This window comes from Heloderma suspectum, chromosome 3 (genome assembly GCF_057233095.1).
Source record: "Heloderma suspectum isolate Gila_16-S chromosome 3, 16-S_ref, whole genome shotgun sequence".
Taxonomy (NCBI): domain Eukaryota; kingdom Metazoa; phylum Chordata; class Lepidosauria; order Squamata; family Helodermatidae; genus Heloderma; species Heloderma suspectum.
This window is the reverse complement of record NC_139460.1, coordinates 61,685,104-61,686,825: the sequence shown is the minus strand read 5'-3', so window position 1 is coordinate 61,686,825 and position 1,722 is coordinate 61,685,104. Positions and strand designations below refer to the sequence as shown.

Genomic DNA, 1,722 nt, shown 5'->3' with positions numbered 1-1,722 from the left:
AGGGAGCTCTGCTGATCTGTCCCAATCCAGAAATGAATGTTTCTTCTAATTTCGAGGCTGATTTTTATTTATTATTGCATTTATATCCCACCTTCTTTCCTCTTGCAAGGAACCCAAGGCAGCTTACATTATCCTCCTCCTCTCCATTTTATCCTCACAACAACAACCCTGTGAGGTAGGTTGGGCTGAGAGTGTGTGACTGGCCCAAAGTCACCCAGTGAGCTTCCATGGCCAAGCGGGGACTAGAACCCAGATCTCCCGGCTCCCAGTCCAGCACTCTTGCCACTACACCACACTGGCTCTCACTTACCTGGCAGGGGAAACACCATGATCATGAAGGTGGTTTTCCCAGGGTGAGGCTCATCCATTGCACTCCGGGTGTGCTGACCCCTGCGATTTCCCCAAATGCGGGAAACTCGGCTGCATAATTTGTGGCTTCCTAAAGTAAGCGCTAAATCACTGTTGCACAAGCAGTGGATGCTGCCTGTGGAACAGAATCAGTAGTGGGCCCCACTTGTGGAACGGCCTCTTGTTGTTGCCCGTTGACTTGTGCTGTAAATAGCCTTACGCATGGCACTCAATAAAACCCTGCTCTGTAATACAGGGAGAATATATATGTAGTTATGTGTTTATTATATTATTATTATTATTATTATTATTATTATTATTTCTTCTCCTCCTCCTCCCCTTCCTTATTCTTATTGAAATATGTATATGCTGCCCTATAACATGTTCTCAGCTTACAACAAATAATAATACAAAACTGCTTCACATGGTTGTAAGGATTACAATAAATTAATGTATGTGCATCTTGAATAGTTTGCTTTTGAGTTTTTTTTAAATAAGGCAACCACAACCACTTCCTAATTCAGATTATACAGAAGTTAAACAATGAAAAAAAAGTCACAGCTCTCAGCAGACTAATCAAAGCCAAGTGGCATCAAATTGCATTCTGACTTCAAGGTATTATCCCCCAACCTGTAATTCAAGACACTTCTGTTCATCATTACTTCAGTGAAAGCTCTAGTCATCTGACTCAATCGAGTTTCCCCTTAAATAATTAGAAGCTCTTTGTTGCAATGACTTACCATAAATTCATGCACTGTCCTGTAATGATACACTGGCAGTTTGCTAGTCTTCTACCTTATTTCCCGAAAATGCTTATATTCACTGTCATTGTAAGTTGTTGATGTACATTCTAGACACCAGACTCCATGCCAAAGATACTTGCATATTTTTTCCCAGCAAAAACTTTTTGACATGCGTTAGAAATTTGATCTGAAGTTTGTTTTATGAACTGATTTTTCAGACTTGCTTTTCTCCTATGAGTAAAATAGTGTTAAAGTTTTTGTCTGTCAGCCTGAGTCACACACTAGTTACACTGAAGTACTTGGATTTAAATTGGTTTATTCTCATTCAGTTCTTCTGGCAACTCATAAATTTATTTACTGTTTCTGCAATGTAGGTTGGTTTGAAAATTTGAATTATTGTCTCATTGATATATCTCTATTTTTACAAGACTCTTTGCATTTTTTTTGGCACAATAAATGGATTGCAGATCAAAGGAGACATCTTATCCTTTGATATATAAAATACTTTAGTTGATTCTCTGTTGTGTTGTAATTGAGAGGCATAGTAAATAAACCCCCATTCTTTGGCATTGAAAAATGACCACAGTTCTGCCTAAATGCAAATATTGTATTCTGAATGTCAGTGTAATCA

General features: G+C 38.5%; 1 pseudogene; it reads left to right on the top strand.

Moving 5' to 3' along the window:
* The first annotated feature begins 302 nt into the window (after positions 1-302).
* Positions 303-446, top strand: LOC146349737 (U1 spliceosomal RNA; annotated as a pseudogene).
* Positions 447-1,722: the final 1,276 nt, after the last annotated feature.